The sequence below is a fragment of the Lynx canadensis genome, chromosome C2 (genome assembly GCF_007474595.2).
Source record: "Lynx canadensis isolate LIC74 chromosome C2, mLynCan4.pri.v2, whole genome shotgun sequence".
Classification (NCBI taxonomy): domain Eukaryota; kingdom Metazoa; phylum Chordata; class Mammalia; order Carnivora; family Felidae; genus Lynx; species Lynx canadensis.
In genome coordinates this window covers 77,920,254-77,933,442 of record NC_044311.2, presented here as the reverse complement: position 1 = coordinate 77,933,442, position 13,189 = coordinate 77,920,254, and the positions used below count along the sequence as shown (strand labels likewise).

The following is a 13,189-nucleotide window of genomic DNA, read 5'->3' as shown; positions in this document are numbered from 1 at the left end:
TCCCCAAAGGGGCCCACTCACAAACAAATTGTGGAACAATATTGCCTTTACAAATGATTTGTGTTATGAGAAGGGTGCACAGCAGAGACTTCATAGCGCCCCACCCCCCCCCACCCGACTATCCCCCTCTCTCAGCAAACTATTTACCAATCTCTGTAAGCATAAGCACTTCTGTTCTCCAAATCTTTGTTCAGGGAGTTCTTCTCCTGAGTCTTCCTCAGTGAGCTCCCAGATCAAGTCAGGCCTCCATACTATCTCTTCATGTCTTCTCCATTCCCTTCCTGCTCTAATAGGCAAACCCTCTACCTGAAAGAATGCATCCCCAAATTCATCATGATGCTCGGCCAAATATAAGCTCTCCCTCAGTTGTGCCTTCTTTAGAAGGAGTCAGGAATAGACAGAGCAAGAATATTTTTATTTGTGACATGCATGTGTTTTCCTCCACAAATCATGCAGTTCAGAAGGCAAGGATCGTGTCTTTCACATCCCTCCAACCTAGCACTGTGAAAATATACACAGCAAGCCTGTGACCAGCCTTCTCCTCTACCAGGGACAGGGACAGTTCTAAGCCCTTTCTGTCTTTAGGTTCTTCTTTCTTCCAAAGGAAAGCCCAGGATTAGAGTCAAGGGAAAGTGCCTGAAGTCACAGTAGGAGCTTAATACATAGTTGTGAAATGAATGAGTCAGTGAGTGAAAGGGAAACAAGAAAAGATAAAAGAAAAACTCCAAGAGCACCCTCACTAGGATTAGATCAGTCTAGCTAAAAGAGAGCATTGAGAACCAAACAGGGTGATAGAATGAAGTGTGACTGGTGAATGATAGGATGAAGTGTGAACATGGGGTTCTGGTATTGGCTCTGCCTTCACTGCCCGGTGGAACCTTGTGGGGAAATCTCTGAACCTCACTTCCTCATCTGTCCCATCAGCCTGCCTGCAGATGGTCTAATATGGACACTGATCATCAGGGTCCTCAGAGCTGTTTGACGTTCATGTCTGAGGCTTCTACCCCAAATGCCCAGACACCCAAGGCCCCTTGGCGCCTCTGCATCTGCAGAAAGCTTTTCTTGGCTGCAGTCCTGACCCCAGGACCTTCACTGCCTGCTGGCGGAAAAGAATTCTCAGCTGTGGAAAATGGTAAACTCTACATATTTTACAAATGAGAGTCCAACCTCCCGATGACTCTAAATGTGGTGTGAAATGGACAGAAGTCATCCTGCTGGCGTGACATGCCTAAGATAGTGTCACTACCACCACCACCACCCCATGCGGACATGCACGTCATGGAAAAAGAAGAACTCGGGGTGCCGTGGCCAGTGCTGGCCGTTATCCCTTACCCCTCACCCCTTGCCCCTTTTCTGTACTTTCCTACATTTGTAAAAGGAGAAGTAGTCTGGTGTGCGGGAGTCGCACAGTCCGCAGTCGACCAAAAGCAAAGGAGAAAGGGAATTAACAACTCTGAGTCCTGAAACCTGATCTGGCCATCAGAGATCAGCGCTGGCGGGCTGCGGTGGTCCCCACAATAGTCGCAGAGGGGGAAATCTTTTCAGATTGAACAGGCATCGATCAATCTCCTGCCACCAACGGCCAGAGCTGTCAGAAAACGTGCTCCGGGCCGGGGCAGGGATTTGCAGGTTAGAGACACTGAGTTCCCGGGAAACGGAGAGAACTTGTTGACTTTTAATTTGCATTTCCCCCTCTCTGATTTGGTCGGATATTAAGGCAGCCTAGACTTTGGTTGGGATGTGGAAATGCCCAGTGGGTATTCGATTTGTCGAACGGTTGTCCTCGCTGCCCGGAGTCAGCTGGCCTCTGGCGCCCCGCGCAGCCCACCTCTGCTGCATCCTCCCGGAACCCCTAAGCTTCTAACTGGTCTTCCCCGACCTAAGCCCTCTCCGAAAGAAGTGCCCCAACGGCGCGCGCGCCCAAGTCGCGCCAAAGGGACTCGGGGTCGCAGCCAGCCGATCCGCATTCACGTGTGTGCGTGGCGCGCGCGTGCGCGCGTGTTTGTGTGTGGCGCGTGTGTGTGCGCGCGCGCGCGCGGGGGTGCGGGGCGGGCTCTGCGCCCGGGGGCAGGGCTCCGCGGGAGAGTGGCAGCCGGACTCGCGGAGCGGCTAGGGGCGGGGCGCCGCAGTGCCGTAGTAGCGGGCAGCCGGGACGCACTGCTTTGGAGCCGCGGATACGCGAGCAGGCGCAGGACCCGGCGCTGCCTAGCCCCCGTCCCGCCGCCCCAGCCCCGCGGCGCCCGCTCGGGCCGTCCCCCTCCCCGAGAGGGCTGCGCTGGCGGGAAGGCGCCCAGACCACAGCCCCGGCCCCCCTTCCTGCCTCTCGGTTCCTCTTTCCTCCCAAGTAAGGGAATAAGCCCCGAGGAAGGAGCGCCCCGGGGAACCGCGCAACCAAGTGTTGCATGGTGAGGTAAGACGGCGGCCGGCGCGGCAGAGGGGGCTCGGGCTCGCGGGCGCGGGCGGCCACAACTTGGAAAAGGAGCGCGGAGCGGGCGCCGGTCGCGCGGCCCGGGAAGGGAGTGGCGGGGGAGGCCACTGCGCCCACCCTGGCGGTGCCACCTGCAGCAAAGCCCCTGCAGGAGGAGATGCACCCCTGGGAGGCTGAGGGCGCGGGAGCGGCACGAGGGCATCGGCTGTCGCTTCGACTGGGAAGAGCTTGCACTCCCCAAAGGTGTGCGGGCGGGAGGCAGCGTTGCTCCGGGCACTTGGCTCCAGCAGCTGGCCAGATTCCCCCCTTCTAGGTGTACTTTGCTTCGTTGGTAGCCACTTCGCGCGCCAGGGTGCCCAAGGGCGGCGAGGAGCGGGGATACTTTTACTGACGTCTGGTCGCCAAAGCCTCTGGCCGTCCCGCGGGGTTCCACGACTTTGGGACAGTCCGCAGAGCCTCTGGGCTAGGGGAGCTTGAAGGGAGGCTGGAGAGCGCGCGGACACCTTGACAAATACAAGCTAGGGAGGGAGAGGAGGGATGGGAGAGAATATAAAGCCGACCTGTTTAGTCTCTGAGTCACCACATGTGTGTCCGTGTGTGTGTTTGCGTCCTGAAGGGCGCGCATCTCGTAGCACCTGTGGGGCTTTGCAGAACTCCACTGGTCCATCTCACCTTGCGTATTCTGACATTTTCTTTCTCTGGACGGATGAACTAGAATTTGCGGAGGGGGCGGCGGAGTTCCGAAAAGCCCTACAGGTGACTCTGAGGCGCCGCCCCCACCCCCGCCATCACTGCAGTGGAAAGCCTGCGAAGGGAGCGAGGAGGCGTCCCCAGATGTGAGTGATCCAGCTGCGGCACTCACAGTGGCGGGCACGACGCCCCCTCCCCGCGGCCGAGGGTCTGCGGCAGCGGCAGCGCGCGGTGATTTGTGGCTGCGCCGCAGTGGCGCGCGGGAGAGCTGAGAACCCGCCGACGCGACGCGCTCCCGGGCAGGCGCGGCCCGCTCCTCTGGCTTCATTAGCATACGATGACCTCGCTGTCCCGGGAGGGCCGGGGAGCGCTGTTGGTCATTCTTTCATTTCGGGGTCTGGGGGCCGCGCGCCTTGGGTCTGGAGATGTGGACCGGGGGTAGTCACTGATGAGGGACAGCGGTCAGGACCTAGGGCTGGGAACTGCCCCTCAGGTTCCAATGGGGAGAACGAATTCGCGATTTCGGTGCCTGAGATGCTTTGTGTAGAATACGGCCCATTTGCTGGAGCACAGGGCACCCTCGTTGTCAGTGAAGGACGTTGGATCGAAGGGGCAGATGTCATCGCAGTTTGGTCACGTACACACACACACACACACACACACACACACACACACACACACATACCCTCTCACACCCCTACTTTGTGCTTCATAACCTACCCCCTCGTTCCAGGGATATGTCCGAACGTGGGAGGGATTTTGCCGTTTGTCTTGTTGAAAGGGCTGTATTTGGCAGAGATTCCGTTCTGAATATAAATTATACTCATTAAATAAAGCAGCAGGAACTAAGCTAACTTCCCTGTTGTATCTCTGATCTAAGTCTTTCCTTTGCCACCCTTAGTTTATGTGTAGCACGGTAGGCATTATTTCAGGTATTTTTCTAGGACGGGTCTGGGGATGGGATGCAAGCAGATGAGTCTTTCCCACCTTACACTTTCAGTTCAGTGTTTGGTTCAGATCAATCAAGACATGGGACGAAAATGATAAATATCAGAGCATCTTGGAATCTAGACTCTCAGAAATAGGAGGAACTACTAAGGACACCAGTTCCAACTCTCCCCCCTTCCCCCCCACTACATGGAGCACTTTCAACAGGTGCCACTCAGAGGTCCCAGCTGTGCACGCCTGAGGCTCTGTGGGAGGAAGAACCCACACACCAGCAGGCCTTCCCTCTCCTGCTAATCCCTGGGAGAGGAGGCTGCCCCCAGCTCCTGCCTTGGAAGGGGTGGGTAGGAAGAGAGAAGTACAATTTTGTTGTGATAAGTTCTTTTGAAAAAATCTTACTGTATTACATCTTTTATGATATACCCTTTCAGTGTAAAAGTAATTCATGTTGGATGCACAAAGTTTGGGAAGTTGGAAAGTGTGCAAAGGGTCAAACCACTCATGATTCCACCACCCATTTCCACACTGTTACTATATTGGCATATTTCTTTACTAGCCATTTTTATGCCTTGAAATCATATAATCTATAGTGAGGCAACATTGAGTATCTAGTAACTGTATATTTTAGGTGCTGAGTGTTTTATATTCATTGTGTCATTTAATCCTCAGAAGACTTTCTGAGGCAAGTATTATAATCAACCCCATAGAGTTCAGGAGACTTGCCCACACCACATCACTAGTAAGAGGCTGACCCAAGATTTAAATCCAGGCTGTCTGGGTCCTGGGTGGTTGCTTAACCTCTGTAACTATTGCTTCTCTACACACACACACACCCCCATTAGCGTTATAGCAAAAGTCCTTCATGAACATCATTTTCATGGCTGTATATTATTACACTGTTAGTCATTTAGCAACTACAAATAACTCTGCACAACATCCCTGCTGCACACATTTCCAAATACTTTCTTTGGATAGATTCCCAGAAGCAGAATCACTGGTCCAAAGGGCATGAATGTTTTGAGACTCCTGATATACAGGACAAGCTGCTTTTTGGAAAGGCTACACTAATGTACACTTTCATCCATCAGAGGCAACTCGGTCACAGTCAAAGCAGGTGACCTCTAGAGACTCAAACAGACCAAGGGCCTCACGTGACCAAACCACCCCACACGAGCATCCCCCTGGCCTCCTGGGAGAAGGAATCACAGGTATCATCCAGCCTTATACACACACATGTGATTATGGAAACCATACAGTATAAAGCTCTACCTGCTTTTTTTTTTTAATTTTTTTTAACGCTTATTCATTTTTGAGACAGAGAGAGAGACAGACCATGAATGGGGGAAGGTCAGAGAGAGAGGGAGACACAGAATCTGAAACAGGCTCCAGGCTCTGAGCTGTCAGCACAGAGCCCGACGCAGGGCTCGAACTCACGGACCGCGAGATCATGACCTGAGCCGAAGTTGGACGCTTAACGGACCAAGCCACCCAGGCGCCCCAATGCTCTACCTGCTTTTATGTGAGCAGCTGTCAGTTGCAGAATTCTCTGGCTAGAGGTCATATATTAGACTTGGGCAAATCAAACATTGTGTAAAATGTGGAAATGTGCAAAAGATCCTACTTCTCTGTAGAAGTAATTAGAATAACTCTTACTTCTGTTAATGTGTGTCACTGTCACAGCCAGATTCAGCCAGTCCAACCAATCTGTAACAGTTTCTTCACATACTGGCCATGTTCACAGAGCCATTTGTTTGTACCAAGTATCAGAATTCCAGAACAAAACCACAGTAGGAGTTGATGTTATCTTATATGTAACAGAGTGCATCTGCCCCCCTGCCCCCTACCAAATCAGTTATGGTTAGTGACTACAAATAAAGCAATAAAAAATAAGGTTATATTCATCATCTGAAAAAATGTCCTCAGGTGAAGAAGATATGGCTACAGAAGAGAAACAGAATTAGACAATACAAAAAGACACAAAGGGGACATTTTTGAAGACAACAAGTTGGCCCTAGGTATGAGTTTTCCATAAGACAATGTTTGCCTCATAGCCACCACCTCCAGCACTGGGTTTCATAGCCCTGGAATATAGTCTGTTGTTGTAAATTGCATAAATATTAATTGAGTCCCCACTATGAAATCTACATAAGACTGCTCAGATCTTAAACCATCCTTCTGGGAAGGCTCCCCTGACTGCTCATCTGAGGTAGAGACCTGTCCCCACTTCACCCATAGCACCTGTGCACACACTTGCCTCGCTATGGCGAAATCACTTACCTGCATACCCCCCTCTAAATTGTGAGCTCTTTGAAGGTACAGCTCTCACTGTACCGCCAGCACCTGAGGTAGACTTATGCACTATAGACAATTAAATGTGGTAAATGAAGAAATAAGATTTCCAGGGACTGTACTGGGTGCTTTATGTGCATTTCTTGTTCCATGCATCTTTATTTGCTCTGGCCAGGCAGTCTCAGAAACATACCAGCAAGGTGTCTTGAGCTGTGCTATTTCCACATGGGAGTATTTCCATTTGCAGTTAATTCATTAAAATTAAACAAAACTTAAAATTCCATTTTTCAATCACATGAGTCATATTCGTAGTGCGTACATATATCTTCTGGCTGCCATACTAGAAAATGCATGTATGGGGCACCTGGGTGGTCAGTCATTTAAGCAACTGACTAGGTATCAGCTCAGGTCATGATCTTATAGTTCATGGGATCGAGCCCCGCATTAGGCTCTGTGCTGACAGAGTGGAACCTGCTTGGGATTCTCTTTCCGCCTCTCCGCCCCTCCCTCGCTCGTGTAGCATGCTCTCTCTCAAAATAAAGAAACATTTTTAAAAAAGGAAAGAAAATGCTCATATGGAACATTTCCTATAGAATGTTCATCTGGAAATTCCTGGCTTCCAAAGGAGAATGGGAGTAGGGAGAAAGAAAGAGGAGGGATAGTGGTAGTAAATGTAGTAGTAATATTGGAATACTATTTATTGGGCACCTACTCTGTGCTCTACATTGTGCTATATTTTGTGCATGTGTTGTCTCAATCTTCATATCATTATGAGCCTGGTATTAACCCTGTTCTACAGACAGGAAAACTAAGTCTCAGGAAGTCTAGGTAAGCACTCACGAAGCTAATAGGAGAGGCTGAGTTTTAACTCAGGGTCCTGTGATTTCAGAGCCTTTTGCCTTACTACCTCAGTAAATGTTGTGTGGGGTAACATAGATGTGAACTGCCATCAGCTTGACTTCCCTGGAAGCCAAAGGAAGGGTATTTTTTAAAATACTTTTTAATGTTTATTTATTTTAGGGGGGAGGAGGGGCAGAGAGAGAGGGAGACACAGAATCTGAAGCAGGCCCCAGGATCTGAGCTGTCAGCACAGAGCCCCACACAGGGCTCAAACTCATAAACTGTGAAATCATGACCAGAGCTGAAGTCAGACGCTTAACCAACTGAGCCTCCCAGGTGCCCCCAAAGAGGGGTATTTTTGAAGGCTTCCCAAGGGAAGAAATTGGTATAATTTACAAATGTTAATAGAATATTAAGTGTAAAATTTTGGGGTTGGGGGCTCAAGGGTCTTGTCCCTGGATGAGTGACAAGGGAGAAAGGAACCCACCGATAGCACAATCTGACCAGAGGGCAAAACCGAGGAGAGCAGATGAGCCCACCACCAACATTCATGCTTCTCCCTAGGGAGTTCTCTCACCACCTCTGAGGGAAATATTGGCTTGGCTAGGATCTCACAGCCAATTCATGGCACGATCTGGCCCCAGCCTCCCTGCGCCCTTTGCACAGCCCCACCTGCCTCATAGGCCATTGGCTTCAGTGTCTTAACTATAGTTACCATCCTTGCTCCAGTTTTTCTGTCTTTGTTCTTAAGGAATAAAATACAAAATTTCAAGGGAGGCTTAATTAATACCAAATAGAGATGATTACCTCCTTCATTTTACATTTCATATTTCTGTTAAAACTTTGTAAGGTTGAATTAGGGATCTATATCCATAATAACCTGTTGGGCTTAGTACCAACTGAAAAAAAAAAACAACTCTCTTTTATTTATTTATTTAAAAAAAAATTTTTTTTTCAACGTTTATTTATTTTTGGGACAGAGAGAGACAGAGCATGAATGGGGGAGGGGCAGAGAGAGAGGGAGACACAGAATCGGAAACAGGCTCCAGGCTCTGAGCCATCAGCCCAGAGCCTGACGCGGGGCTCGAACTCCCGGACCGCGAGATCGTGACCTGGCTGAAGTCGGACGCTTAACCGACTGCGCCACCCAGGCGCCCCAACAACTCTCTTTTAAACTTCCTCTTGAAGTGTATCACCTGCCCCACACCCCCATGCTCGTGCAGAGGCTCCGTGGGACCTGAAGCTGGAGCCCTTGCATTTATTAATCATTTTATCTTGTTCAATTTTGTCTTCCGCGCCAACTAGCCCAAATATTTCCGGCTTTGAATCTGTTACCCAGTGTATTTGTCGTTCCTTCCAGCTGGCTTCCAGTCATCCCCAAATCTGATGAGCATGACCTCTTCAACTAAGTCATCGATAAAAATGATGAATATTATAGGATCTGAGGCATTCTACTATATGCTCCCTAAAGATAGATGTTAATTCAATAAGTAACCAGCACTCTTTCAGAAAGTTTATGCAACTTTTTATGCTATTACCCAGCCCATATTTCTTCATCTTTTTCAAGAAATTATCAAAGGAATCTTACAAGGTTTTGATAAAGTCCAGATACTCCTTATCACTGGTATTTCCCTGATCTGCCTGCCAATAACTTTGTCAAAGAAGTTATTTTGTTATTCTGACATAATCTAAATTTCAGTTAACCCTTGTTAGTTCTTAGAGATCACAACTTCAGTCCTAAAATATAATCACACATCCTATTCTAGAATATTCCCTGGGGTTTAACGTCAGCCCCTCAACTTAAGAAATACATTGTATTTCGTATTTAAAAAATAGAACTTTCTTTGCTCTGGAGGTAATGGTGGTGGTGGTGATAGTGGCTAACTTTATGATTCTGAATAGGTTAAGGAGAGTGGTCCAGTGGTCTCAATTGCATGTTGTCTTAGAACCCTAGGATATTATTCAATTAGGCCAAAAGACTTGTATTCGTTTGAGGCAGATCTAAGAGTCTCTAGTATCATAGAAGATGAACTCAGGGAAGGAGACTAGAGAGAACCTGATCCCAGGCTTTCATCTTAAAGTGAGGAATCCTGCATCGAGAGAGGAAGTATCCTGCTTGGGGTCACACATCCAAGACAGGAACATGAGCTGAGGTCTCCCACTCTTCCCCAATGCTTTCCCTAGGGCACAGCTTCTCCTCATCTTCATTTCTGAAGAAGCACACAGCCTTTGTTTTTGATAGAAAGTGTCCACTTTGCCCTTGGAATTAACCTTGTAAGTCATTGATACCCCAGTGAAAATCTTTCTTTCCTGGCATTGTGATTTAAAAGGAGAAAGTAAGGGAGAGCTTAAGGGCTCTTGTTTTCCAAGTTGTACAAGGTCTTCAAGGCAGAACAGGGGCACAGAGAGAAAAGCTCATGTAAGAAAAGACTTTTTAAAAGAAATAATAAAAATCATAATAATAGTAACCATTCTTTGCATGTGTACCATACTTAGGAGAAAACACTGTGCTCTCCTGATTCCAATCACAAGTGTGAGACAATCAGCACAGACATCACCCGCCATATTTCAGTAGTATGATTTTGTCAAAGCAGAGGCCATGGGATGGATCTCGAAGAGTGTACTATGGCAAGAAAAGGGAGGACAGGTAAAACTCAATGGCACACAGCTGACAAACCCCAGACCCATCTGTGCAGCTGGCCATTTGGGCCCACCTTGCTTTTCTGGGTGGTCTGCATGGATAGTTCTCTCCTCACTTAAGGCATAAACAGTGTCATCTACACAGAAACTGAGTTGTTGCTTCCCTCATGGCTGATCTGGTATGAAAGTTCCAAGTAGCCAGAGGTCAGCAAGGCCACTTTGACCCTTAGATGCTGACATGCTTGAAATGTTTGGCCCAGATGTTTTCATTCCTTGCTGTATTTCTCCACTTCTCTGCTCTTGTATGGTGGCCCACGGCATTTTACTAGCTGCCTCAGTGTCCCTGTATTTCAGTTAAAGTAGAGCTACAGAAAGCTGTTTTAGTCTCTGCAAGGACTAGAAGATTCCTTCCAGAATCCTTGAGGTCTATGCATAGTGGGGTGGGTGTTCTCATCCAGTTTGCCACTTTTGTCAACCCAAAGTTTCATCAACAAATATGTCCATGATCCTCAGAATCTGACCCCAGGACACCCACTGTGGAAGTTGGTCCCCTCCTTTTTCTCATGCCAGGATGTCCAGCAGCCTTTGGCTGATCACAGAGTGATTTTGATCAATCATTAGGAAGCCAGTAGTTACATGTTCCTGTAGCTGGGGAAATTCCCTCTCTACCCCAAAGCTTCCATTGTTCCTAATTCTTAAATCATGCAAATTATTGGCAAATGCATTCCTGAGGAAATTCGCCCAATCACTTGACTAACATTAGATCAGCAAATATATACTGAACATCCCCTCTGTGCTAGGCATAGGAGTAGTTTCTGGGGATAAGACCAACCAGTTTTCTGGGAACTGGATGGAACAGAGCCAGAAATTGTGTACTATTATCTTTAGATGAGATTCTAGAGGAGGGGGTCACCTCCCAAGCCTAGGAAAGTATTAGACCAAGGAGGTCAGGCATTACTCTCTGGAGTAGATGAGCTTCACTTGAAATTCAAAGGATGGGTAGAAGTGAAGAAGTGAATGTGGATAATAGAGGAAACTGTAAGCAATGGCTCAGAGGCAGTTCTTGTCTGCAGCTCCGTGTTGCCGGAGCACACTGTGATTCAAGAAGTGATGGGAGGTGAGACTGGAAATGTGGGCACTTGGGTATTGTCTGTCAACCAAGAGAATGTAGATCTTTTCTCATAGAAAGTGGAGGGCCACTGGGAAAATTTAAGTGGGAACTGACGTGCTCAGATTTTAACATTAGAGCAATCCTTCTAGCTGCAGTGTTGGGAGGGGAGAAGACAGGAAGCAGGGCTGCCCATTGGGAGGCTTCCATGGGAATTTAGGTAATATGAAGACTGAACAAGGTGGGACAGATGGAGGGAAGGAATCAAGAAAGAACTTGTAATTAAGTGGATGTGGAGGGAGTGAGGGAGGCACATGAGTCAAGCGTAGCTCTCAGGCTTCTACCTTGTGTGCCTGGAAGGGTAGTGGTTCCAGTGACCATGAGAACCAAGGAACAGGGGAAAAGACAGGGTTAATAATGATTCAGTTTGGGGCACATTCCATTTTAAGAGTCAGTGAGAGATCCAGGTGGAGATGTAGTTGACAGATGAGCTATGTGGCTAGAGACCCAGATTAGGGAATCATCAGTGTAAGTGGCAAGTGAAACCACAAGAGCTGATGAGATCATGGGAGTCGGTTTTCATTATCTTGATATATGTATCGCCAATATCTGAAAGATTCCCGTCAAAGAGATCCATGCCTCTTCAATAAGGGAAGGAAGTCTCTCACAGCACTGAGAGTCTGGGCTTGGTAGGTGAGCTATGCCAGTAGCCATTTGCTGACTTATCTAGATTCTCAGTGTCACTTCTGCCAGGTGAATTATCAAGCATGGATTTTTTTTTTTTTTTTTTTGTCTTCCTCTTCCACGTTGGAGCTTCACAAATTTGTAATCAAGGTCCTTTTCTCTAGGTCAGTGGTTCTCAACTTTGGTTGAACATTAAAATCAACTGGAGAGAATTGCAGACCTGTCAGTTCTGGGTTCTACTCCTGGAGATGCTAATTTAATTGGTCTGGGGTTAGAACCTGGGCCTGAGTATTTTTAAGGACCCTCAAGTGACACGAGTGTTCAATGGGGTTAAGAATCATTGCTAAACAAGAAGTTCTCTCAGTGATTCTTCTATAGGGTTTTTAACTCCTTAACTTCTCTGGCAAACCTCCTGTGGTGCATTACACTTTCTCTAAATACCTACTTTGGCATGTCAGAACCCAAGGTGGACACTGCACTCCAATCATGATCTCGCATGCACATTATCCCTGTCTTTGCATTCAACAGTTTCTCCTTCATGCCTGCAAGGCTCATGGGAAGCTTTGTCAAATCTCCTGTCTTTGAGTTGCATAACTAATATACCTGTCAAAAAGACGGAAGAATCACCTGCTATGACTTCTGAGTGAACTTTGGTTTGTTCCAGGGAATCATTGCTTTCTCTTCCAAGTGCTCACATGGCAGCCGTCAACCTAGCAGTTCTTGAATTTTTATTTTTGCCTGGAGACTATCCATCAGAGATTCTGATTCAGAAATGTGGCGTAGGGGCCCAGAACCAGCAATCTTTTTTTTTTTTTTTTTTTTTTTTTTTTTTTTTTTTTTTACCAATGCTCAGAGTGATTCTGGTGCAGGTATACTACCTTTGAGAAATACTGCCTTGAAAATAAGAAATGAAGAATACCCATTTAACTCACACCTACTCCCATAATTGTTTATTGAAATGACCAAATTAATATATAAGTATTTGAGGATATTTATTATAGTACCGACAGCCAAAAAAGGATACCATGTAACCCACATGTCAAAAATTTTGACAACAGAAAATTTTGGCACCTGGGTGGCTCAGTCAGTTGAGAGTCCGACTCTTGATTTCTGCTCAGGTCGTGATCTCACATTTCATGAGACTGAGCCCCACGTCGGGCTCTGTGACAATAGTGCAGAGACTTCTTGGGATTCTCTCTTTCCCTTGCTTTCTGCCCCTCCCTTGTGCTTGCTCTCTCTTTCTCAAAATAAGTAAGTATACTTAAAAAAAATGTGACAATAGTCCATTATAAAGAGTATATGTGAGAGTGAATCAAGGGAAAGCTCAACCAACCCATCAGTCACCAGGGTGGAAGGAAAAGTTGGCCTGGAGATGAAAAAGAGGAAACTAGTAGAAGAATTTCAATAGCAACTCTTGAGGGTAAAGTGACGGGTACTATAAACAATGGGAGAAAATTATTTGCAAATCACATATCTGAAAGTGGGTTGATATTCAGAATAGAGAACTCCCCAAACTCAACACAAACTCAAATAATCCAATTAAAAAATGCGCTTCAAAAAGGATT

General features: G+C 47.3%; 1 protein-coding gene across 3 annotated transcripts in view; it reads left to right on the top strand.

The window, feature by feature from the left end:
- The first annotated feature begins 2,214 nt into the window (after positions 1–2,214).
- Positions 2,215–13,189, top strand: part of DGKG (diacylglycerol kinase gamma) — a 202,419-nt gene continuing 191,444 nt past the window's right edge. For 2 of the 3 annotated variants that reach the window (XM_030329775.1, XM_030329772.1), the window contains exon 1: positions 2,215–2,410. The gene's annotated coding sequence lies outside the window, so the exon portion shown is untranslated. The remainder of the gene's footprint in view (positions 2,411–13,189) is intronic. The other variant, XM_030329774.1, reaches the window with a different exon arrangement.